Source organism: Sinohyriopsis cumingii, chromosome 10, assembly GCF_028554795.1.
Source record: "Sinohyriopsis cumingii isolate HCF-2022 chromosome 10, ASM2855479v2, whole genome shotgun sequence".
NCBI classification, from domain to species: domain Eukaryota; kingdom Metazoa; phylum Mollusca; class Bivalvia; order Unionida; family Unionidae; genus Sinohyriopsis; species Sinohyriopsis cumingii.
In genome coordinates, this window is record NC_142970.1 from 109,038,415 (window position 1) to 109,066,012 (window position 27,598).

The 27,598-nt window shown below is 36.1% G+C and overlaps 5 non-coding genes across 5 annotated transcripts; all 5 read left to right on the forward strand.

The window, feature by feature from the left end:
* Positions 1-4,402: 4,402 nt before the first annotated feature.
* Trnar-ucg (transfer RNA arginine (anticodon UCG)) lies at positions 4,403-4,476 on the forward strand. Its single transcript has one exon. It is a non-coding gene; the product is annotated as a tRNA-Arg (tRNA).
* Positions 4,477-6,367: 1,891 nt separating this feature from the next.
* Trnar-acg (transfer RNA arginine (anticodon ACG)) lies at positions 6,368-6,441 on the forward strand. Its single transcript has one exon. It is a non-coding gene; the product is annotated as a tRNA-Arg (tRNA).
* A 1,696-nt stretch (positions 6,442-8,137) lies between these two features.
* On the forward strand, positions 8,138-8,211 carry Trnar-ucg (transfer RNA arginine (anticodon UCG)). The gene has a single exon. It is a non-coding gene; the product is annotated as a tRNA-Arg (tRNA).
* Positions 8,212-10,102: 1,891 nt separating this feature from the next.
* Positions 10,103-10,176, forward strand: Trnar-acg (transfer RNA arginine (anticodon ACG)). The gene has a single exon. It is a non-coding gene; the product is annotated as a tRNA-Arg (tRNA).
* Positions 10,177-11,872: 1,696 nt separating this feature from the next.
* Positions 11,873-11,946, forward strand: Trnar-ucg (transfer RNA arginine (anticodon UCG)). The gene has a single exon. It is a non-coding gene; the product is annotated as a tRNA-Arg (tRNA).
* Positions 11,947-27,598: the final 15,652 nt, after the last annotated feature.

Genomic DNA, 27,598 nt, shown 5'->3' on the forward strand with positions numbered 1-27,598 from the left:
CCGGCCCGGACGGATTGACAGTAGAGTGGTATTGTAAATTTTATGATTGTATATATGATATTCTGTTGCACATCTTTCAGAGTGTTAAGAATGACAATATTATGTCGAGATCAATGAGATTTGGGGTTATATCACTTATTTATAAAAATAAGGGGGATAATAGAAGATTGCAAAATTGGCGTCCTATCAGTTTACTTAATGTAGATTATAAAATTTTGGCAAGGATTTTGTCTACACGTTTAAAAATGGTATTACCCAAAATTATTTCTCAAACTCAGACATGTTGTATAGTTGGGAGAGATATTGCTGATACTATAGTCACTGTAAGAGATATTATAGATATGGTTGAGAGAGACAATCTTGAGGGATATATCTTAAAAATTGATCAAGAAAAAGCGTTTGACAGAGTTTGCCACTCATATTTGATTTCTGTTTTACGAAAGTTCGGTTTTGGTGACAATTTTATTCAGTGGATAAAGATATTTTATAATGAAATTAAAAGTAGTGTTAAATGCAATGGTCATCTAACGAAACCCTTTTTAATTAAAAATTCAGTCAGACAAGGTTGTCCTATATCAGCAATGTTATATGTATTAGCAGCAGAACCCTTAGGACTCGCTATCAAAGCAAATCCCACTATCAAAGGTATTCCACTCCCACTGTCTAGTAATACAAGTAAAGTTTTTCAACATGCAGATGATACAACCTTGACATTAGCGGACACACAATCCATTAATCAATCTTTTAATGTACTTGACTTGTATTGTAAAGGATCTGGTGCAAAGGTGAACAAGGAAAAGACAGAACTTCTGTGTATTGGATCTGGTAAACTTACTGATGATTATTGCAAACAATTACAAATTCAAATGTGTGATAAAGTCATCTTAATTTTGGGAGCTTATGTGGGAAAATGTGCAAAGTTATGTGAGCAACTGAACTGGAATGATAGATTGTCTAAAATTAAAAACTTATTGCAACTGTGGTCACAGAGATATTTGACAATACAAGGAAAAGTAACAGTTGTTAATAACTTATTAGTTTCTAGAGTATTGTACATAGTGTCAGTTCAGCCTCTTCCTGATATGATTGCTGATGAATTGAAGCAATTATTTCTCAGATTTATCTGGTCAGGAAAGTCCCATTTGGTTCACTATTATACAATAATTGGTGATAAGCGAAATGGCGGACTACAGTTAACTGATATAAAGATGAAAATGTATGCATTCAGACTAAAATTTTTAAAAAGATACTTTGATGTGAATTGCCATGCTATGTGGAAAAATACCTTTGATCACCTTTTATCTACTGTCCTGAACATGAGGTTGACCAAAGAGTTGTTTCTCATGTCTTTAAATAAGCAACAATTGAATACCCTACCTATATTTTACAGAGAAATGTTTCATGCATGGGAAAAACTTAGAAATAATATCGATACAAATATTGATGTGAGGAATGTTTTTGAACAACCTCTCTTTTTAAATCCTAATATTACATGTGCTGGTAAAACGTTGTTTTTCGCAGAATTTATAGAAGCAGGAATTGTTCGTGTTCAGGATATTACATATGAATTTGTACCTGGAATACTACCTTATAGAGCTATTCAAGAAATGATATACAAATCAAATTCTGAGATCAAAACAGATAAGATAAAAAAAGACTATAATTGCATAATAGAAAGTATACCATTAGGCTGGAGAAATATTGTTGCAACAGAGTCAAAACCCACTGTAACCAATGGGAGAAATAATATGTTTCTCAGAGTTGATACAAAATTATATGACCTCTGTTTATGTACAACACAACTATTTTACAAGCTTTTATGTACGTTGATTTTTCAAGAACCAGCTTCTGTTTCCTTTTGGAGTAAGATATTTAGTTTGGAAAAGCATAAATACTGGAAATTGATACACCTACCTTTCAAGACCCCAGATTGTATAGATTTGGATTACAGAATAATGCACAATCGAATATTTACAAAAGAGAGACTAAAATACTATGGCAAAATTGATAATGACTTATGTCCAGTGTGCCAGTTGGAAACAGAGGATTTATTTCACATGTTTTTGAAATGTCCTGAATTAAGCTCTTTTAAGAATTATATTGTATATATAGTTGAGATTCTTTTTAAAAATTGTAGAGTTGGTGTTCTCAATAGCACTTCTTTTGAACAAATGCTCATGATAGGATATAACAAAGAAACAAAATCAGTAAATAGTTATTTTTTGAACTACATTCTGAGCATTGCTCGATTGTGCATTTACAAAAGAAGAAACATTATGTCTTTATTAGGGAAACAAATAGACATCGAAAGATTGTTCCAATATTTGACTAGAAAATATATATTATATGCGTATCAACATTACAAAGACAAAAATCAGACTTTGATTACGAAGTATTTTGTAAAAGATAATCCTTTAATGAGAATAGAAGAGGATAAAGTGTTTATTACATTGTAGAATCATTGTTTTGTACTATAGCATTACAAAAAAAAATTTTTAGAATCATTGTTCTGTAATATAGCTTAACAAAATACTATTGTAGAATCATTGTTTTGTAATATAGCATTACAAACTACTATCTACATACTGACTGTATATTTTTAACTTATATACTGTACAAAGCTTTTTTTAAATAAAGAAAGAAAAAAAAAAAAAAGGCGCCTGACTACGGATCAGGAGATTGCAGGTTCGAGTCCTGCCGGGCTCAATATTAAAATTTTATCCACACCAAATAAAGTCTATAATTAAAAGCTGATTTTTATTATATTTACAGGTCTCGTTATTACTTTTATTCCCATTATATACCAATCAAAGGTATCTCGTATACTCCCAGAAAGTCTCCTCTGAGACTTTATCAAATCTTGTTACACATATCACTTCTAAATGATCTTGTACATGGGACCTGTTACCCTTCAATTAATTTTGTAAGACTTTTCAATTTAGTCACAGAATTTAAAGACGTTTTCATGAATTCTTTATTCTCATATTTCTCATCATCTTCATGAGCATAATTACAGTCCCAGTAGCAGTAATTGTAGTAGTAGCAAACACACTCAAATCCGTTGTGGACAGGTAACGAGTCTCTGGTCAACTGGATGTGATCCCTGACTACAGACTTCAGGTTCTGACATCTGAGATTAACCCAACTGATATCGACGCAATTTCTTGACGTTTGTGCATTAAATGAACTGTTATGATTTTAACATTTGGGACACTATAGTTTTTATTATCAAACGAGTCAAGTTATATATAGATGCTATGGATGAACAACCTCACGGAAGCAACTTTACTAAAAGATTTATCTAGCACTTTCTATAAACAGGTTAGAATTGTCACTTAAGGATAAGCCCTACACAAACAACAAAACACCCCGACTGATTTCTTGATCATAGTAACATTGAACAGGACTGATCGTTGTAAATCACATAAGCAGATACACACGACGTGCTGGAAGCATCCTTGGTCCGGGCCCAATTTGAATAATATGCTTGATTTGAACAAGGTGCCTGAAGATGGATCAGTAGATTGCAGCTTTGAGTCCAGTCCAGCATGTTATGTAGATCTATTTATTCCAGCATATGAAAATCGAAGATATAAAGATATTATCTAACAATCTACAAATGAATTGAAATCTCTTAAGATAATATTTTTGGAATAATACGACTACTTTACACTTGTGCACAGATAAACATAGTTCACATTAGATGTAGCAAAAAGCTTTTATCATAACTGCACTCGGCATCATCGCCGCTCAGTATCCCACTGATATAGATGTTCTATCCAATAGTCGATCTTTTGCATACGACATGCAACTCGGAGGTCAAGTCTCTTTGTTCAGAGCAATACGTTAGTTTCGTACACGTGTTCTCATTACTTTATTTCCATGACATCCTAAGGTCTATCCACTATATCTCTAGATCTTAATTACACTAAGCAGAATTGTTCGTAAAAATAATACAAATGCAAATACGAATCTTTACAAAATGTAAAAATGCCCATCCTTATTGGAGCACTTCCCTTGTCTAATATATAATTTCCGAGATGCTTAGTTTTTCACGACAAGTTCATCAATTTCAAGGGTTAGTAAATCTTGCAGGCAGTCTGCAATTCCGTAATGCGTAAATAGAAAGCATCAGTTTGGGAAACATAAATTATCCAAGTTAGTTATAAATTTAAATAGATAAACTTGTCACATAACATCTGATCTAGCCATTTGTAGTTGTCAAATCTGTTTCAGACCCGCAACTACGATTTTCATCATTTCGTTATCAACTGTAGCCGTATTGGTAGCTTTAATAAGGGTTATTCCATCAAAGCATGTATTTTGGAGAATGGTTTGTACAACAACTACAACAAGGAAATGAACCCACACTAACCTATAAACCAATAAGTGTTTTCGTGAAGGGCCCGTGGCCAAATTGGATAAGGCGCCTGACTTCGGATCAGGAGACTGCAGGTTCGAGTCCTGCCGGGCTCGTTTGTTAAATCTTTTCCACTGCGTATTAAAATTCTTTGATTCTCAGCATCAACATACAGAATAGAAGAGGATAAAGTGTTTATTACATTGTAGAATCATTGTTTTGTACTATAGCATTACAAAAAAAAATTTAGAATCATTGTTCTGTAATATAGCTTAACAAAATACTATTGTAGAATCATTGTTTTGTAATATAGAATTACAAACTACTATGTACATACTGACTGTATATTTTTAAATTATACTGTACAAAGCTTTTTTTAAATAAAGAAAGAAAAAAAAAAAAATAAGGCGCCTGACTTCGGATCAGGAGACTGCAGGTTCGAGTCCTGCCGGGCTCGTTTGTTAAATCTTTTCCACTGCGTATTAAAATTCTTTGATTCTCAGCATCAACATACAGATAAATATCTCTATTGACATAAAACGTGCCAATAATGAGAACAAATTAGACTTTTAAATTTTGAAAAGAGACATAGTCAACTCTTTCTTTGCTTTTGATCATAAAATCGAATCTTCCATAGGATCGTTGTCATTGCCATTTCTTTCGTCTAAGTAACCTTTAATCCATCCATGTCATGGTAACGAATCTGATTTAGTCATGCAAATTCTGACCCTTCATGACTGTACCATTGCAATCACCATGCGAATTATCATCATCCGCAAAAGCAGTGCACTTGCAGAAGTGGCGATAGTAAAATCATCTCAATCCAAACATGAATAAGTGCACATGTGAGCAAGATAATGAGAAATTAGATCCGCGGTTTCAATCCGTAGATTGCAGCTTTGATTCGATGCAATACGAAGATATGTTTTTATTCCTACAGATTAAATTTTGTTCGTACAAAACATTGTATATTTATATCTAGCATTCCATAAGTAAAACAATTACCTACTACGTAGTCGAACTTCCATGTACATCACAAAAATTCACACAGCAATCATTTTTCTCGCCCAATATTTTAACGGGTCATTTTCGTATCTTTACAATGATTTAATCAGCAGCAGCAGGAAGAATCGTTACCATTATAGGTAGTGGTTTATACGTAATTTTAACAGCAGCCATAATGTTGGTAGTAGCAGCAGTAACACTAGTAGCATATGTAGACGTAATCGTTATTATGTCCATCGTACTAGCAATATAACTCCATTGGTAGTCGTCGTGGTATCAGTTTAAGTAGTGGTAGTAGAAGCAGTGTTGTACCAACCGTAACATTCACGAACCAACCTAAGAAATAGTCTGTATGTGAAGGGCCCGTGGCCAAATTGGATAAGGCGACAGACATCGGATAGGGAGACGGCAGGTTCGAATCCCTCTTGACCCACTAGAACAATATATTTTCCTCAAAGCATAATTTCTATTTGGATATGTCGTGAATTGGATTAGTAGCAAGGAGTTAACGTTACCGTCACTTTTAAAACAATTCGGTTAGATTATTAAGGTTTTGATTTAGATTCGTTTTGTACTTGAGGGCACCACAACAAAAGTAGGATATTTAGTGCCAAGGCAATTGGAGCATAAAGGCACACAACAAACTTAGATCCTAATTCTGACAACTGTTAAACACATCGGATAAATATAACCTGTTCAGTAATTGACCAGAGATTGCAGTTTCGAAAATTCACCGTGATAAGTGGGACAAGATTTCTTTGGTTCGTTTCAGAGCTTCAGAAATATATTATCTTTCCACATTTATGTTTACATACGAGTTATTTGGATTCAAATTTGACGCTTGATATCAGCGCTGAAAGGATATGCTGCAATCCCGCTGTAACCCGCATGCAGCGATACTCAAACATGACAGTAAAGCAATAGCAAGTCTTACCATAGTCATAGTCGTAGAAGTATTACCAAAAGCACACCAATATACTCTCTAACAAACATTCATGACAAGGGCCCGTGGCCAAATTGGATAAGGCGCCTGACTACGGATCAGGAGATTGCAGGTTCGAGTCCTGCCGGGCTCAATATTAAAATTTTATCCACACCAAATAAAGTCTATAATTAAAAGCTGATTTTTATTATATTTACAGGTCTCGTTATTACTTTTATTCCCATTATATACCAATCAAAGGTATCTCGTATACTCCCAGAAAGTCTCCTCTGAGACTTTATCAAATCTTGTTACACATATCACTTCTAAATGATCTTGTACATGGGACCTGTTACCCTTCAATTAATTTTGTAAGACTTTTCAATTTAGTCACAGAATTTAAAGACGTTTTCATGAATTCTTTATTCTCATATTTCTCATCATCTTGATGAGCATAATTACAGTCCCAGTAGCAGTAATTGTAGTAGTAGCAAACACACTCAAATCCGTTGTGGACAGGTAACGAGTCTCTGGTCAACTGGATGTGATCCCTGACTACAGACTTCAGGTTCTGACATCTGAGATTAACCCAACTGATATCGACGCAATTTCTTGACGTTTGTGCATTAAATGAACTGTTATGATTTTAACATTTGGGACACTATAGTTTTTATTATCAAACGAGTCAAGTTATATATAGATGCTATGGATGAACAACCTCACGGAAGCAACTTTACTAAAAGATTTATCTAGCACTTTCTATAAACAGGTTAGAATTGTCACTTAAGGATAAGCCCTACACAAACAACAAAACACCCCGACTGATTTCTTGATCATAGTAACATTGAACAGGACTGATCGTTGTAAATCACATAAGCAGATACACACGACGTGCTGGAAGCATCCTTGGTCCGGGCCCAATTTGAATAATATGCTTGATTTGAACAAGGTGCCTGAAGATGGATCAGTAGATTGCAGCTTTGAGTCCAGTCCAGCATGTTATGTAGATCTATTTATTCCAGCATATGAAAATCGAAGATATAAAGATATTATCTAACAATCTACAAATGAATTGAAATCTCTTAAGATAATATTTTTGGAATAATACGACTACTTTACACTTGTGCACAGATAAACATAGTTCACATTAGATGTAGCAAAAAGCTTTTATCATAACTGCACTCGGCATCATCGCCGCTCAGTATCCCACTGATATAGATGTTCTATCCAATAGTCGATCTTTTGCATACGACATGCAACTCGGAGGTCAAGTCTCTTTGTTCAGAGCAATACGTTAGTTTCGTACACGTGTTCTCATTACTTTATTTCCATGACATCCTAAGGTCTATCCACTATATCTCTAGATCTTAATTACACTAAGCAGAATTGTTCGTAAAAATAATACAAATGCAAATACGAATCTTTACAAAATGTAAAAATGCCCATCCTTATTGGAGCACTTCCCTTGTCTAATATATAATTTCCGAGATGCTTAGTTTTTCACGACAAGTTCATCAATTTCAAGGGTTAGTAAATCTTGCAGGCAGTCTGCAATTCCGTAATGCGTAAAAAGAAAGCATCAGTTTGGGAAACATAAATTATCCAAGTTAGTTATAAATTTAAATAGATAAACTTGTCACATAACATCTGATCTAGCCATTTGTAGTTGTCAAATCTGTTTCAGACCCGCAACTACGATTTTCATCATTTCGTTATCAACTGTAGCCGTATTGGTAGCTTTAATAAGGGTTATTCCATCAAAGCATGTATTTTGGAGAATGGTTTGTACAACAACTACAACAAGGAAATGAACCCACACTAACCTATAAACCAATAAGTGTTTTCGTGAAGGGCCCGTGGCCAAATTGGATAAGGCGCCTGACTTCGGATCAGGAGACTGCAGGTTCGAGTCCTGCCGGGCTCGTTTGTTAAATCTTTTCCACTGCGTATTAAAATTCTTTGATTCTCAGCATCAACATACAGAATAGAAGAGGATAAAGTGTTTATTACATTGTAGAATCATTGTTTTGTACTATAGCATTACAAAAAAAAATTTAGAATCATTGTTCTGTAATATAGCTTAACAAAATACTATTGTAGAATCATTGTTTTGTAATATAGAATTACAAACTACTATGTACATACTGACTGTATATTTTTAAATTATACTGTACAAAGCTTTTTTTAAATAAAGAAAGAAAAAAAAAAAAATAAGGCGCCTGACTTCGGATCAGGAGACTGCAGGTTCGAGTCCTGCCGGGCTCGTTTGTTAAATCTTTTCCACTGCGTATTAAAATTCTTTGATTCTCAGCATCAACATACAGATAAATATCTCTATTGACATAAAACGTGCCAATAATGAGAACAAATTAGACTTTTAAATTTTGAAAAGAGACATAGTCAACTCTTTCTTTGCTTTTGATCATAAAATCGAATCTTCCATAGGATCGTTGTCATTGCCATTTCTTTCGTCTAAGTAACCTTTAATCCATCCATGTCATGGTAACGAATCTGATTTAGTCATGCAAATTCTGACCCTTCATGACTGTACCATTGCAATCACCATGCGAATTATCATCATCCGCAAAAGCAGTGCACTTGCAGAAGTGGCGATAGTAAAATCATCTCAATCCAAACATGAATAAGTGCACATGTGAGCAAGATAATGAGAAATTAGATCCGCGGTTTCAATCCGTAGATTGCAGCTTTGATTCGATGCAATACGAAGATATGTTTTTATTCCTACAGATTAAATTTTGTTCGTACAAAACATTGTATATTTATATCTAGCATTCCATAAGTAAAACAATTACCTACTACGTAGTCGAACTTCCATGTACATCACAAAAATTCACACAGCAATCATTTTTCTCGCCCAATATTTTAACGGGTCATTTTCGTATCTTTACAATGATTTAATCAGCAGCAGCAGGAAGAATCGTTACCATTATAGGTAGTGGTTTATACGTAATTTTAACAGCAGCCATAATGTTGGTAGTAGCAGCAGTAACACTAGTAGCATATGTAGACGTAATCGTTATTATGTCCATCGTACTAGCAATATAACTCCATTGGTAGTCGTCGTGGTATCAGTTTAAGTAGTGGTAGTAGAAGCAGTGTTGTACCAACCGTAACATTCACGAACCAACCTAAGAAATAGTCTGTATGTGAAGGGCCCGTGGCCAAATTGGATAAGGCGACAGACATCGGATAGGGAGACGGCAGGTTCGAATCCCTCTTGACCCACTAGAACAATATATTTTCCTCAAAGCATAATTTCTATTTGGATATGTCGTGAATTGGATTAGTAGCAAGGAGTTAACGTTACCGTCACTTTTAAAACAATTCGGTTAGATTATTAAGGTTTTGATTTAGATTCGTTTTGTACTTGAGGGCACCACAACAAAAGTAGGATATTTAGTGCCAAGGCAATTGGAGCATAAAGGCACACAACAAACTTAGATCCTAATTCTGACAACTGTTAAACACATCGGATAAATATAACCTGTTCAGTAATTGACCAGAGATTGCAGTTTCGAAAATTCACCGTGATAAGTGGGACAAGATTTCTTTGGTTCGTTTCAGAGCTTCAGAAATATATTATCTTTCCACATTTATGTTTACATACGAGTTATTTGGATTCAAATTTGACGCTTGATATCAGCGCTGAAAGGATATGCTGCAATCCCGCTGTAACCCGCATGCAGCGATACTCAAACATGACAGTAAAGCAATAGCAAGTCTTACCATAGTCATAGTCGTAGAAGTATTACCAAAAGCACACCAATATACTCTCTAACAAACATTCATGACAAGGGCCCGTGGCCAAATTGGATAAGGCGCCTGACTACGGATCAGGAGATTGCAGGTTCGAGTCCTGCCGGGCTCAATATTAAAATTTTATCCACACCAAATAAAGTCTATAATTAAAAGCTGATTTTTATTATATTTACAGGTCTCGTTATTACTTTTATTCCCATTATATACCAATCAAAGGTATCTCGTATACTCCCAGAAAGTCTCCTCTGAGACTTTATCAAATCTTGTTACACATATCACTTCTAAATGATCTTGTACATGGGACCTGTTACCCTTCAATTAATTTTGTAAGACTTTTCAATTTAGTCACAGAATTTAAAGACGTTTTCATGAATTCTTTATTCTCATATTTCTCATCATCTTCATGAGCATAATTACAGTCCCAGTAGCAGTAATTGTAGTAGTAGCAAACACACTCAAATCCGTTGTGGACAGGTAACGAGTCTCTGGTCAACTGGATGTGATCCCTGACTACAGACTTCAGGTTCTGACATCTGAGATTAACCCAACTGATATCGACGCAATTTCTTGACGTTTGTGCATTAAATGAACTGTTATGATTTTAACATTTGGGACACTATAGTTTTTATTATCAAACGAGTCAAGTTATATATAGATGCTATGGATGAACAACCTCACGGAAGCAACTTTACTAAAATATTTATCTAGCACTTTCTATAAACAGGTTAGAATTGTCACTTAAGGATAAGCCCTACACAAACAACAAAACACCCCGACTGATTTCTTGATCATAGTAACATTGAACAGGACTGATCGTTGTAAATCACATAAGCAGATACACACGACGTGCTGGAAGCATCCTTGGTCCGGGCCCAATTTGAATAATATGCTTGATTTGAACAAGGTGCCTGAAGATGGATCAGTAGATTGCAGCTTTGAGTCCAGTCCAGCATGTTATGTAGATCTATTTATTCCAGCATATGAAAATCGAAGATATAAAGATATTATCTAACAATCTACAAATGAATTGAAATCTCTTAAGATAATATTTTTGGAATAATACGACTACTTTACACTTGTGCACAGATAAACATAGTTCACATTAGATGTAGCAAAAAGCTTTTATCATAACTGCACTCGGCATCATCGCCGCTCAGTATCCCACTGATATAGATGTTCTATCCAATAGTCGATCTTTTGCATACGACATGCAACTCGGAGGTCAAGTCTCTTTGTTCAGGGCAATACGTTAGTTTCGTACACGTGTTCTCATTACTTTATTTCCATGACATCCTAAGGTCTATCCACTATATCTCTAGATCTTAATTACACTAAGCAGAATTGTTCGTAAAAATAATACAAATGCAAATACGAATCTTTACAAAATGTAAAAATGCCCATCCTTATTGGAGCACTTCCCTTGTCTAATATATAATTTCCGAGATGCTTAGTTTTTCACGACAAGTTCATCAATTTCAAGGGTTAGTAAATCTTGCAGGCAGTCTGCAATTCCCTAATGCGTAAAAAGAAAGCATCAGTTTGGGAAACATAAATTATCCAAGTTAGTTATAAATTTAAATAGATAAACTTGTCACATAACATCTGATCTAGCCATTTGTAGTTGTCAAATCTGTTTCAGACCCGCAACTACGATTTTCATCATTTCGTTATCAACTGTAGCCGTATTGGTAGCTTTAATAAGGGTTATTCCATCAAAGCATGTATTTTGGAGAATGGTTTGTACAACAACTACAACAAGGAAATGAACCCACACTAACCTATAAACCAATAAGTGTTTTCGTGAAGGGCCCGTGGCCAAATTGGATAAGGCGCCTGACTTCGGATCAGGAGACTGCAGGTTCGAGTCCTGCCGGGCTCGTTTGTTAAATCTTTTCCACTGCGTATTAAAATTCTTTGATTCTCAGCATCAACATACAGATAAATATCTCTATTGACATAAAACGTGCCAATAATGAGAACAAATTAGACTTTTAAATTTTGAAAAGAGACATAGTCAACTCTTTCTTTGCTTTTGATCATAAAATCGAATCTTCCATAGGATCGTTGTCATTGCCATTTCTTTCGTCTAAGTAACCTTTAATCCATCCATCTCATGGTAACGAATCTGATTTAGTCATGCAAATTCTGACCCTTCATGACTGTACCATTGCCATCACCATGCGAATTATCATCATCCGCAAAAGCAGTGCACTTGCAGAAGTGGCGATAGTAAAATCATCTCAATCCAAACATGAATAAGTGCACATGTGAGCAAGATAATGAGAAATTAGATCCGCGGTTTCAATCCGTAGATTGCAGCTTTGATTCGATGCAATACGAAGATATGTTTTTATTCCTACAGATTAAATTTTGTTCGTACAAAACATTGTATATTTATATCTAGCATTCCATAAGCAAAACAATTACCTACTACGTAGTCGAACTTCCATGTACATCACAAAAATTCACACAGCAATCATTTTTCTCGCCCAATATTTTAACGGGTCATTTTCGTATCTTTACAATGATTTAATCAGCAGCAGCAGGAAGAATCGTTACCATTATAGGTAGTGGTTTATACGTAATTTTAACAGCAGCCATAATGTTGGTAGTAGCAGCAGAAACACTAGTAGCATATGTAGACGTAATCGTTATTATGTCCATCGTACTAGCAATATAACTCCATTGGTAGTCGTCGTGGTATCAGTTTAAGTAGTGGTAGTAGAAGCAGTGTTGTACCAACCGTAACATTCACGAACCAACCTAAGAAATAGTCTGTATGTGAAGGGCCCGTTGCCAAATTGGATAAGGCGACAGACATCGGATAGGGAGACGGCAGGTTCGAATCCCTCTTGACCCACTAGAACAATATATTTTCCTCAAAGCATAATTTCTATTTGGATATGTCGTGAATTGGATTAGTAGCAAGGAGTTAACGTTACCGTCACTTTTAAAACAATTCGGTTAGATTATTAAGGTTTTGATTTAGATTCGTTTTGTACTTGAGGGCACCACAACAAAAGTAGGATATTTAGTGCCAAGGCAATTGGAGCATAAAGGCACACAACAAACTTAGATCCTAATTCTGACAACTGTTAAACACATCGGATAAATATAACCTGTTCAGTAATTGACCAGAGATTGCAGTTTCGAAAATTCACCGTGATAAGTGGGACAAGATTTCTTTGGTTCGTTTCAGAGCTTCAGAAATATATTATCTTTCCACATTTATGTTTACATACGAGTTATTTGGATTCAAATTTGACGCTTGATATCAGCGCTGAAAGGATATGCTGCAAGCAGCAGGGAAGTTGTACAGACCAGGTGGCTCAGATAAATTTAAGCCTCCCACACAAACTTTCTCCGTAGAAGCCTCAGATTTCAAAAATAAAGCCTCCTACGAAAAATAATCCGCAAAATCTCCACCCAAAGTGCATTTTCGGACATAAAAAAAAAGGCAGCTTTTTTGGGGGGGGTATTGTAAAATTTGTTTGCCATAATTGAATTTGGGTTGCAATTTTATGAGTAAATTTGATCAAGACCAACTCGATATCTACTACGCGGATCATGAAGATTAATCGTGACAAAACCGTGCGGTGTTGCCTGAGCGTGACTAAAGAAATTTTTAAACTTATTTATATCCATATCACCGTTGCACCAAGTCTGATGAATATTCCTCAGCGTGTGAGTATCAACGCCATTAAATACCGATAAAATATTACAATTATCTCTAATCACCTTTGGAATTTGCGTATATCGCTGCGTCACGTAAATCACATCGGTGTTCTTGTGTCGGCCGCGCGAGAATATCCTAGCTGGGTTAGTTTGCTTATCCAGCATCACATCATCGAAAACAACAAGATTATTAGCATCACCGTCTAAATTTTCCACTGATGGAGTTTCATTGATATCCGTTATAAATTCTATTGTGCCATCCTCAGTTTTATCGCTAAATTCCTTTAGTACTTTATAACATCGCTGATCATCAACAGATGGTGCAATCAAATACAATTTATCCCATTTTAGCCATCGCATTATCAAATTTAGTAATAGTTGTGTTTTTCCAGATCCCGACGGGCCAATGATTATCATTCTTATCGAATTTGGTAATGCCTCGGTGTGCTTTACTTGCTCGCGTTTCTTTGTGGCTGAAAAATCAATTACATTCATGTTATTAGAATATTATGGATTCATATTGTGTTAAGTGTCGCACTCGAACTGCTACGATAAATCCAATCGAAGTCGTTACACGCAACAACAGGAATGCAATTAAGGGAGAATGTGAAGTTTGTAAGACAATTAAGTTTAGATTTGTAAAAAAAAAAGTAGAACCGGAGGAGACATCGCAACCTCCTTAACAAATCTGCCTGGAGCTCCCTGGGCGAAATATCCCGGAGAGAAACATTTACCAGGATATAATTACTGCGGACCTGGTACAAGGCTAGATATAAGACTTAACGATAATAATCAACCAAATCCTGGCGAGGATCCAGTAAACGCCATCGATAACGCATGCTACTATCACGATCTTGCATATCGCAGCGGAGATTTACAACAAAGACATCTCGCTGATATTAAATTAATTCACGCAATAGATGCTATTCCTGATAAAAATTTCAAAGAGAAATTGGCAACTTGGTTAATAAAAGGAGCAATGAAAGGTAAATTAGTACTAGGTGCTGGTAATTTATAATGGAGCAAATATATTATTCTCCGCGAGGATTTTGGCGAGGAAAATCAGCAATAGACAAACTTGCTAAGGCAGCAAAAGTAAAGCAATCTGTCGCTGAATCGTGGCTATCGAGGCAAGCAGTCTGGCAAATTTATCTTCCTCCGCCTAAGAAAATATCATATGCGAGTTTCTCTGTCAGCGTCCCTAATGAAGTCCATCAGGCTGATCTTATGTTTCTTCCTTACGATACCGTTGACGGAGTTATATACAAATATGTTCTGACGGTTGTTGATATTGCAAGTAGGTACAAGGAAGCAGAACCGTTATCGAATAAAACAGCAACAGATATTGCTAAGGCGTTTAGCGAAATTTATTCACGATCTCCATTAACATGGCCGAAGCTTCTCCAGGTTGATCCAGGTCGAGAATTTCTTGGCGCGGTTACTTCACTGATGAAAAAGAATAATGTTAAAATCCGTCGCGGTATTGTAGGTGTTCATCACAATCAAGCTATCGTTGAGAGATTCAATAAAACTCTTGCAGAACGATTATTCGGATATCAGTACGCGAGAGAATTTATTCAAGATAAACGATCTCACGATTGGGTAACAAGATTACCTCACGTGATTAACGCGCTAAATAACGAAGTAACACGAACAATAGCAATGAAACCCGCAATTGCAATTACAAAAACAAAAATACCACTAAAGCGAGATTCTACTATTCCACCTGTGCTAGGTAGCGTTATTGTAAGGTATTTGTATAAGGAAGGAGAAGCCGAGGGTGGCAGAAAAAGAGCAACTGATCCAAACTGGAGTGTTACGACACATAAAATATCAGCTGTAACAAGATCATCAGGAAGGCCAGCGATTTATTTTCTAGATTCACTAGCGCCACAACGCGGATTTACCAAGGAGGAATTACAAATAATACCAAGAGATACTCAATTACCGCCATCTTCGTTAATGTGAAATCTAATCCTACCCAACTGAGATAATTTTCTTACTCGAGACACAGCTAGATAAACTAAATTTGACCAGGAAATTCTATCATCGACAATCCAGACTTGACTATCTACTGTTAATCCCTGTGACGAGTGTATCGTTGCTGCGTATCCGAGTTTCCATGGCGATCTTTCTGCGTTTATTGCATCATTGACAAGATTAATATCAACGAAAATAATATCATTTAAAACTAATATTTTTTCTTCTCCGCATGGCAAAATAACATTGATATTTTGTTTCCTAGTATCAGTTGGCCTATAACACAACGGCACCTGCAACGTTGGAAATTTCTCACAGTGAAGCTTAAATAGTATTTCTTGAATATTATCACGAATAATTTTTCTGCTAGCAACGATCAGATGATCTGGACGCCACAAAGTTAGAAAATTATCCATCGAAGTTTCGTCGATTATTTTTCTCATCACATCACATTGAAATTTATTAGGTTGCAATCGAATCATTTTTTTAAACTCGGTCAGTAAATTATCATTGGATCTATAATCAGCGTCAATTTCTTCATAATAATCTACAAAATTTCTAAGCCACCTGTGAGGAGATTCACCATCAATAGGATCAGGTTGACCATGATCTCCGCACATTATTACAGCGGTATTTTTTTCTTCTAGCCAACCCAGGAATAATTTTAACACAACTAAATTTACCGTGCAAATTTCATCAAATATTATAATCTTGTTGATATATTTATTTCCCATTCGAGCTGAATCCCACAATCCACCACTATATTTGAAATAACTGTGATACGTACAAGAACTAACGCCACGTTGTTTTATTTCTCGCGCTAATCTATGAGTTGGAGTCAACACGATCATATCAGATTTTGAAAATAAATTTATCGCTCGTGTTGTTTTACCACTACCACCAGGACCATTTAGGTAAACGAATTTGTTTCGTGAAATTGGATCAAACACTGATACTGCTGTTGATACTTCATCGCATTTATCTTTATGAAATTTATCGCAATCTTCTACATCCGCGTCCTCACAATAATCTAGAATATCCTCGTTTTTTATTCTCCAAGTTCCCCAAGAACCATCGGTAATTAAATTCTCCAACCTACACTGGAATTTCTTATCGATATAAAATGAATCCGTTGCAACTCTTACCGCGATATCAGAAAATTTATTTATCATCGACAGCAAATTAATACTCACATAAGCAAGCATTGATGATCTTAAATGAGTATACTGTGCTGATTCTCCATCAAGATAAGTTATCACTGTACCTAACTTCGTTCCATCAATAATAATATTTTCTCTGTTGCAAAATATTCCACGCGACACTGTATCAGCAATAATAAAATCCATCTCAGCATCATTGATAAATAACCTAGCGTGTCTATGCTTATGATCAACTGATCCTCCTTGAGTAAATTTACCAATTATTTTTCTTCCAATATCTTTCGCGTTTTCACAATCTGTCGGCAACCACACCTCGGTCTGCTTTCTATACGATATAATCGCCTCGCTCACCATCAGCGATAGTAACATCGATGAATCCAACATATACCTCAATAATACCGTAGGGACCCATCTGCGTTGAGATAAATGCCGACCAAACCAAATATAACAAATTTTATGCAAATTTTCAGCAAGTTCGAATGAAGTAACATGAGCGAATCCTGTCATGACAAAATCAGGTAACGGTCCGTTAATTGCAACTCTCGTCATCTCGTTGGTGGGATGACCGAATTTAGCAAAGTAATCTTCACAATCGCCATACCCAAGGAAACTTCCAGGATAGCATGCGCTCATATCAACGGAAATCATATCCTCGAAATAATATTTGGTATTCCATAATCCTCCATGGCCGTATTCGATACAACTAAGTTGAATATCATTGAGAAATTCATTTCTTGTAGGTTTCCACGAATTTCTTTCTCTAGCAGCGTGAGCAGCAACAGACGGAACAGTAAAGCAATTTGTCAGTAACTGATCTGGATTTGACGAATACTTCTCCGCGATATTTCTCATTGTTTCGTGTAATATTTCATCTCGGTAAATATCTCCGCGTGGCAAGATAAATTGATCGTATCTTTCTTCGCTAGAAAATAACCAAATCGATATTGGATCGGACTTGGCTAATAGTTTGATATATCGGAACATTGCATCGGAACTATCTTTGGATTCCACGGGATAAAACTTAACAACACGATCTCGCGGGAATATCATTACCGACTGACTCCACGCATGTGAATTATGATCAACAATTTCGATTGGTGTTCCTCGAGAATTATACGGCGACGAATATAATATTTCACCCGATAGTGTTTTAACCGTAATAGGAAATTTAAGTTTCTTACTTAACGCAGCAACATCGTCAATCGATGCGCCATCAGTAACTGTCTTTGCCCATGAATTAATTTTATCCAATCTCAATTGAGTCAGACCAGATCCACGACGAGCATTTTTCATGTGCTCGATAACTCGCTCAGCCACGCAGTTTATTATCGGAGATTCCCTCATCGTAGGTAGATTTTTCACATCAGGATTATTATTCAGCCGATAAATTCCATAAACAACAGCACTAGAAGGATACGCCCTAGCATAATAAGGACCATCAATCCCCAGCAGCAATCCTGGTTTTGAATTTTTATCAAGAACAACATTTTTCTTACCGCCGCGTACCGGATCTCGTTTATCACGAATAATCCAAATGTCATCGGGCATTTGTGCAATAAATTTTATTCCGAAAATAAATCTCTCTTCTTTGTGTGAGTTTTTTATATGTTCGATTATCTTTTTCGCTCGTTCCAAATTCATCGTAGCATCAACAAAGTTAGTTTTCCAAGTTGACCAAGTATGAATCGCTCCATCATCAAAAAATTCCTTCTTCGCACTATCAACTTCAGGAATGATATATTCTGCCTCATCGAGATCAAATAAATCCATTATTATATTTTAGACAAATATCTAAATTATAATATGCAATGCAAATGGATAACAGTTGGATCAACAAAATCATGTAACAAATCCTGCAGAGGTGAATATTGTGGCGCTCATATATACGAAATTCGACGAGGTAACAAAGGACCACAGCGATGTTTAGTTTGCCAAGTTGGTATTCGAGGAAAGACAAGATTATGTTTCTCCTGTGGAGGGAAAAAATATCGTGAGTTACGGAGATATTATGAAAAAAGATCCTCGTCAGTGATATCTTGTGAAGAAGATTATATTAATCGTTTCAAAGCAAATTTCGATTTAAACAAACAGAATATTGTATATGAATCACAAATCAACGATCCCTGCAATGAAAATCTCACACGAGTATAGATCTCATCCTACCATTAAGAATTACGAAGCATCTGCCGATGGTAATATCAGAAATATCAAAACAAAGTATCATCTCGGTAATGTTTGTAATTCGGGGTATTTGGCGTGTAACTTCAACGAGAATAAAAAAATAAATTATCTTTCTCACAGATTTATATTCGAGTGTTTTCATGGAATCATCAAGGATAATTTGGTTATCGACCACATTGACGGAAATAAACTTAACAACAAACTTTCTAATCTTCGCGCGGTAACTCCGAGTGAAAATGCAAGATTTGGTAATACCAGTGGCGGACGGCGACCAGCTAAGGCGGTTAAATCGATAAATCGAGAAACAGGTGAGGAGATCGCTTTCGAATCGATGAAATCAGCTGCGAAATATTATAATATTAGTTCAGCATCAGTGCGGCGAGCGGCAGAAAAAATAATCCACGCTACATTTTCATATAATCTCGGCAATTGGATCGAATTTTCTTATATTCCGATAATATTTGATTCGGAAATCGATGAAGAATAATTGAATATCTCCGCAAAACAAAAAAAAAGATTAATTTTTTGAAAATTCTCCTGGGTTTTATTTATTTTTTTCGCCCATTTTTCCCACGGAGATAGATTTGGAAAATCTCACTTGCGATTTAAAAATCAGAGATTCTCACGATTTCACCAAAAGATTGATACTTACAGTTTCTCCTCGTATATCAAGTAAATTTCCTTTCTGATCCGTTAGTTTGAAATTTATTCTTGTCAATAATCGATTATGACATCGCAGGTAAAACGGATTCATTGGTTCTTTTATTATCAAATAACCGGGAGATGCGCTAGGTGAAAATGAATATAAAATAAAACCCTGATGAGCTTGATTTGATTCTGACGCATCAACATTATAACTACCCTCGACAACATCCGCGTGAAGATAAATCGCGATAACTTCCGTTATATTAACGATACCCGGCGATATGTGCCGTCCACCTTTGTCAGGATCGTTATTGTGTTTAAGAATCAATTCTGAATGTATTTTTTTGGTCCATGCGGCATGTAATTTCGGAAATAAATCATCGATGGTATCAGTGACGGATTTTCTCATCGCATCAAAATCAGAATTAGGAAATTTAAAATTTGGCAGTGTTTCCTCGGTTAATTCAAATACTCTCATGAATTTTTGTTTTTCACCCGAGTTCTTGATCAACTCGAATTTGCTAATAGGAAGAACATAGTCGGCAATTGATATATCGTCGACTATCGCCCGAATAAACATATCATGATAATATTCAATATCATTCGCGAGTTGATTTAAAATTTTCACGTGCTTTATAATTTCGCTACATGAACCAGATTTATTTAGGATGCATTCATGAAATGATCCTCGCAATAAATTTAATTGTAATTCGTGTTCTTGAATAAACTCGTCTAGTGTTCTTCTTACCAAGATACCGTCTATGGGGGCTATTATCCTGTTAATGTGGGTAGCGTCGAAGATTTTCACATCTGGGGGGATTTTAGGAAGAGGTAACCATGAGAGAATTCTTTCGTTAATAAAAGTGAAAGCGAATATTACTAGGTTAAATTTGTGGTTATTCATGAGATTGATGGCGCTGTGGATCAAAGGTTTGTGTTTGATATCTCCATACCATCCTTCGTCGGTTGTAAAATCTTCCTTTTTTGGTTCCGGTAGTTCTGGAAGGGTTTCATCATACCAACCTGGAATAATAACATCCGATTTCTTTGGTTTCATCAGAGGTGCGACCTCGGGCCAACCTAATATATTCCTGATCGATGATTGGTAAATATCTACCACGTACGGTGATTTCACTTCTATCATTGACGATAGTGTTGGATCATGTGAAGATATCTTTATTCCCGGAGTAGCATCGCCGGTTAAATTTGATATTCTAGTGGTAAACTCATTATTCAGCTGATCAATTTCATAACTGCCCGTTGGTATACCAACAACGATCCAATCGGGTGTTCCATCGGGTTTATTTTTATTTGCAAAAACAAGTGAATTATTTGGCATCAAATTACCGAATGATTTTGATCTAACATTAGGCCAGCTATTGTAGACGCGCAATTGTGTTAATGCAATTTCGTTAACGCTAATTGGTGTTGAGAAATTAATACTAAACTCGGGTTTCGTTGAACTTAGCGATATTAACGTTGTTGTTGGTGGTGTCGTGTTTGTCACGATCTGGGCTAACTCGGACATTATTAATATTCATTTGTTCAATCTCCGAGTAAATACTAATCATTGAAGAAAATTCTAGATCGGATATAATACCATCGTTGAGACTTTCAGAAAGTAACAATGATAACTTCGAGTACGCATCATTGATCTTAGCAAGTTTATTTTTATATGATGATAATTTCTCACTTGTGCACGAGGATATCTTTTTCGCGATGATATTAAGAACACCCGCGATTGCTGTTGTTGACGAGATTATTATTGTTGCAACGATTGGCGCTATCATTGTTACCGCGGATAGAATTATTCCTGCACCAGCGACCACAGCAGATACCGCGTACACTGCAACGTCAATGATAACTAATTTGCGCTGGTATTTATTTATTTTTGTTTGATAATCGTCAAGTTGTTTTCGCAACGAATCCTGCCATGATCTCGCCTGATTATAACGGTAATCAGATGCGGTCATTTATTAGTTATTTATTTAACCAATTGTGTTTATTCCAAATAAATATTCGAAGATTACCTGACAATCAGCTAACATCATAGTTCTAGCTTGCGGTTCTAGCCTAAAGGTTTTTGTTCGATTTTCAAATATAGTAATAATAAAAAAACCAGGACTATATTCCTGAAAATCAGTATATTCTTCGTCCATTATTACATTGAATTTTTGCGATATGATAATATATCCTCGATATATACCAGTAATTGGCGCGGTGAAGTTAAATGTGTTATTCTCAGGTGTCCATTTAACATAATATGATTTTATCACAAATGGTACACGGCATTGTAGATTTTTTGTTTCTACCTCATCCGGTATCGAAATTCGCGATAATCTTCCAAGGTTCATTGACGATATTTTTGTGTTGATTTCGTTGGCGTTTGTTGTTACAGCAAGAAATTTATCATTGATAGTTTTTATTTCTCTGTCGTGTACTGATGTATCGAGTTTTTTCGTTATTGCATCATGTGATATTTTATCGACTTTTTGACGCGCTAATTCACGTACCACGTTAATTTCATCGTTGATGGATTTTATTTGTACTTGCATCGCGTTAATCCCCCTGGTAAATTCAGGAACAACAACATTACCAAGTTTAATAATTTCCTCGTTGATTTTTTTGTTGAGATCGTCGATCGATGGTTTCTGACCCATCGAGATATTTACTTCGTTAATTTTGGCAAGAATATTAGTAATTTCCTCGTTGATTTTTTTTATTTTCTCGCTAAGATCGTCATGTGATGCTTGATCGGATTTTTTATTTGCTAGTTCGTTTGCGGCGGAGGAAGTATCACTGGATGTTTTTATATTCTCGTCAAATTTTTTGCTAAATTTATCTAAAGCATCGTCAAGTTTTTTAAGGTCATTATTTAGCCTATTAAGTCTTTTTGTCATTCTATCCTGAAGATCGTCGTGTAATGCTTTATCGGCCTTCAGGGGTAACTTTGCTATAATATCGGCGATATCAGCAACAGATTTTAATACCATCTCCGATTGGCGAGTAAATTGACTAATGTGATCGCGGTATTCGTCTCGCTTGATTATGTCAGTTATTTTAACGTTACTAGTTTGTAATCGCCCTTCTGTATTTTGAAATACAGCAACTTCGCCAGGATCCACCTCTGACAGCGATAAAAGATTGTTAATATCGCTCTTGGTTGCAAACTTTGATGTATCAATGTCGACTACGTCTTTTTTTTCTTTTCTGAAGAGAGATCTACCGTAAATGTCAACCATGATATTTATCTACGGTATATTCAAATAAAATTTTGCGAAAAGGACGAGATGATTTTGAAATTGCATCAAGGACATTAATTGACTCCGGGCCGCATATTGGTGGATCTGCTAATGTTTGTGTTGGAAGCGTTGAATACCAAACCGGAAGTTTTAGTTTTGACACATATTTGATAAATTCATTTGGCGGTGCTAATCCGTATGAGTCGAAGTAAATGATTTCGCGAGGATTAATCGCGTAAGCAACCCAGTGAGTGCCAGGGCCGGAATTTTTATCGAGATTTATTATTCCTGTCTCGGTGGGATTTGGTTTATCTGGTAGTTGATCTCGCATAAATACGCCTCTGAAAAATTTTATTTTCTTTTTTTTTGCTTCACTTATTAAATCTAAATTTGAGGCTGGTAGGCTCGACTTAGACCGGATCCGTACGGGGGTCGTCTTAGGTAAAGGCCGGATCCTTGTTGCGGCTGCATCAATTTTGCGAGAAGAGAGAAGGGGGAGATAAAACCTCCCTTTTTTTTACGATATCTTCCTCCGACGATCTTCTTTCCTAATACGGTACCCATCCCACTAAGTGCACCTAATCCTATTGTTTTTGCAATCATGGGGGCCGCCGCAGCTATTAATCCTGGAATAGCGGCGAATAAAGGAAAAATACCACCTACTTTGATCATATCTCTGATTGCACCTATCGAGAGATTCAAGCGAATACCAGTATTTGCTGATCTGGCTCTGGTGAAATGTCCGTGTTGATTTTTAGTTAACGATAGTTTGTTAGGTCCACCGTGAAGTTGATTACTTTTCAAAGTTAAACTTAAACCTCGTCGTGCTGCTGTTGCTGATTGAAGTTTTTTCACCTGACCGGGGGTCAGAGTTACGCTGACGTGATCGTATGGCATATTAATAATCACTTAATCTAAATTTAGAATTTTGTTACATGTTCTCTACGGGTGCATCGATGACTCTCATTCTACCACTGATGCCTTCCAGGATCATTGTTCTATCGCTGAGAATTACTGCAATTGCTCTTGCGTTTCCTCCTGTGTTAATTCTGGCTTTGAAATGAATATCAACGACAGACTGCTTTACCAAATCGAGATGTTCCAGGGAAAAATAATAGATAGGATAAAGATTATTAAAATCTAATTGTGATATTTGCAATCCGGTATCAATATTTTGATCGCGACCCATATAACTTAACAATCGATGATACGCGCGTGCCGTGGAATTGGTGGCATAATCGATGGCTATTTCCTCGGTTGGCTCCTGTTGGCCATTTATTCTTAATGATACGTTTGTTGCCCCGAATTGATCAAATATCATGTGACTATGTTCTTGATCGTATTTATTCATATTTTGGAGAGCAACAAAGATATGTCTTGGCGCGGAGGATCCTTGTTGTGAGGCAATTCGCCAGGTAAATATTCCGTTAATATTAACATCACAAGAGTCAGTCATAGTTGTGAGCCAAGCCATGACGGATTTTCCACCTTGATTCATAAATGACAATAATTTTTCTTCTATGATCATCGACGGTGTTATTGCTGGCATCCATAAGGTAATTCTTTCAAGGACAACTTTGCCGATATCAAGGGGATCTGCACTTGCATCTCGCCAGATGGCTCTATCATCATTGGAATCTCGAACAAAAACTATCGTATGCTTCGCTCCGTAAATAACTTTTCTGAAATGTCTGCAAAATCCAAAAATATGAGATAACGGAATTGCACAGGAAAATCTTCGTTCGGCGTCTTTTAACATTTTATTTCGTGTGGCAAATCCAAGGTTGTAATTGGGATCAAGGTCAATTATCATATCTTCAACATCAGGATTGAGAACAGCTGGATTTTGGCGATCAGTTGGTTGTCTCTTGATAAATTGTTTATTACCAGGATGATCATAGTTATCCTTCGCAAACATCATGCTAGGACCGGCCGATCTGGTAAAATCATCAGAGTATCTTGCTAATCCTATAATCGTCGTTGCTATATCAACGTTATTTGTGATTGATTCGATCTCTTTTCCGTCGATCATGTAAGTGAAGCTCTTGAATAGTGCCATAATTCCATTATTAACAAACCCAACTTCAAAATCTGCTCCAAAATTGGTATCGTTTGTCCTAACAAGCCTTCCAACAAATTCGATATACGCCTCAGATGGAAGAAAATATCTTGTTGTATCGTGGACTTGAATTTCCTTTCGATTTCTTGAATCTGGCTCAACTACATCGTACGAGAAATACTGAAAATCTCGCACTGATGTATCCCTACCTACTGGTTCATCCATGTCAAATACTTCATTTGACACTTGTGCGAACATTTATTACTAATAATATCGTCTAAAACGAAGACCACTACCTGAAACAAAACTTGTATTTGCTAAATTTGTATTAGCAACATTCTGTGCTGGATTTATATTAGCAACTTCCTGCGCTAGATTTGTTATAGCAGCTTCCTGTGCTAGATCATTTATTTTTTTATTTGCCGCATCATTTATGACCTTACTAACTTCGGGTGGCATTTCTCTGGTGCTAGGTAATTTAACAGGTTGCTTTTTACGTACTAAACTTAATATTTTATTTTTGATAGCGTTGAAGCCTTTACTGGCCAAATTACCGATACCAGAAACAGCAGTCTCACCTATCTTTCCTATCGCTTTCAATCCTAGTTGTTTTACCATTGGTCCAATTTTAGGTATTACTCGCGTGACAAGACTTCCAATGATATCGCCAAATCCATTACCGTGAATATATTTGTATACTGGCAATCGAGAGTTTACTATGCGGACCTGATTAGGTCTGCGTTGATGTTTATGAATAATCATATTATTTCAATTGTGTTGATTTAATCGATGAGTTCATCGACAAACTCTTTATAAATGTGAGAATCGATGATACCACCACGGAATAATCGCTGACAAATATCTGATGCTTCGTTGACTATCTCACGAGAATTATTTCCTGCTCGCTTTCCTCCGATTAATACTTCAAGGCGAGATACATCATTGACAACACTATCGGGACAAACTGAATATCCGCTTCCTGTTTTTTTTTGTTCTGGAGATTCCAATGGCGTTACGTAAAATAAATCGTCTGACGGCGTTGAAGATTTCTTCTCCTCTGATGGTGACCCTGGTGATGTCCCCGACGACGTCCGTGGCGAATATACTTCTGGTGGAGATGGGGGAGTCCCAGCCGGGTGTCTTTCTAGTTTTTTACCCTCAGGATCGTAAAATAAATATTTCTCAGTGGGCCCCCTGTAGTTTGAAGCTGTTGGTTCCGGAGGTGGGTCTTTCCACCAGGGGCGTTCTGTGTGAGGATAAAACTTTTCACGTATTTCAGGAAATTCAATGGGGTGGCGAATATCAAAGGAGGATGAATCAGAACTTTCATCTTTAGGTGACGAACTTTTACTTTTACTTTTAGGTGACGAACTTTTACTTTTAGGTGATGAACTTTTACTTTTAGGTGATGAACTTTTACTTTTAGGTGGCAAAATTTCCTTACCTGTAGGTAATGAAAGGGAAGGGGGACGAGGAGGAAGAGGTTGTAATAAAGCAGAAATTTCTTCAGATGATGTTTCGAGTTTGGGGTATGTTAATTTAGAAATAAGTTCCTCTGTGGGATTATAATATTTTTCAGGTGTTGCTGAAATTGATGCTCTTGCATTTCCTTGTGATAACTTTACTCTCTGTTTATAAATATCCTCTGTAAATTTCTCAAAATCTTCATCAGAATATCTTATTGGTTTTCCTAAAGCACCAAAATACATCATCGCATACCAATCAACTGTTTTAACTTTATTAGCATCAATATCTTTTCGCAAAAAGAATCTTTTATTTTCCGGAGAATCATCTGCAGCCATTTCAACTATTGAATCATAGTTTCTGATTAAATACAACTTATTTTCATCCAAATAATTTCTAGCAGATAAATTAGGATCAATTATAAGCGAATCATCATCTTTATGAGGTTCATCACTCTGATCTTTTTTCTTTTTCGATTTTCTTTCTTTTTTCTGAGGTGGAATATCTTCCTTTGGTCTAGCTCCTAATTCCTGTGGTTGAATATCTTCCTGTGGTGTTTCTTTTCTCCCTCGTTTTTTAGTTTTTTCCTTCTTCTCCTGTTGTTTTCTTTCTTTCTCCTGTTGTTTTCTTTCTTTCTCCAGTTGTTTTCTTTCTTCCTTCTGCTCCTTATTATACTTTTGTGTTGCTCTTGCTGCAGCTACATATCTTACGTAAAGCCTATCTTCTATCTTTTTTATTGTTGTTGTTTCTGTGTAAATTTTGTATAGTAAATCGTACCAAACTTCACGAGTTCCATATCTTTTTTTTCCTATTTCAGTCAAAAATTCCCTTCGATCCTCGAACATATTTTCCACAAGTTGAGCAAAATGATCTATATTAGGATACATTTCATAAAGTGGCCGTGATATTATATCCCATCCCTCATCGGTGAAATTTTCTCTTAAATTATCAATATTATATTTTCCTTTTATCATCATAGGTTTTCCTACCACAGGTTTTCCATCTCCAGGTTTTCCTCCAGCAGCAATTGCAAGTTGTTGTGCTGCTGCTGCTATTGCTAATCGCTCTGGTAATGTTCGTGATTGATCCTCAATACTTCTCAACGCGCGAAAAATTCCACTTTTT